The sequence below is a fragment of the Nestor notabilis genome, unplaced genomic scaffold, assembly GCF_000696875.1.
Source record: "Nestor notabilis isolate BGI_N333 unplaced genomic scaffold, ASM69687v1 scaffold19232, whole genome shotgun sequence".
Lineage (NCBI taxonomy): Eukaryota > Metazoa > Chordata > Aves > Psittaciformes > Psittacidae > Nestor > Nestor notabilis.
In genome coordinates, this window is record NW_009918092.1 from 1,623 (window position 1) to 1,954 (window position 332).

The window sequence follows — 332 nt, forward strand, 5'->3', positions numbered from 1 at the left end:
GGGGACCCGCCAGGACCCGTGACAGGGAGATGATCACTGTTGGTGCTGCATCAGCCCCCTCCTCACCCTGGGATGTGCAGCACTGTCTGTGGTGGTGATGGACACTTACTGATGGTGCCACCAAGGGCTCAGCGCTGAGGGACACTGGTGCTCAGTGAAATACCAACCCAGCATTAGTGGCCAACAGCCAGGCATGAAGCCCCTGGGCTTTGGGAGCTGACAGGATCGTGGGTACACTGTTGGTGCTGCATCAGCCCCCTCCTCACCCTGGGATGTGCAGCACTGTCTGTGGTGGTGATGGACACTTACTGATGGTGCCACCAAGGGCTCAG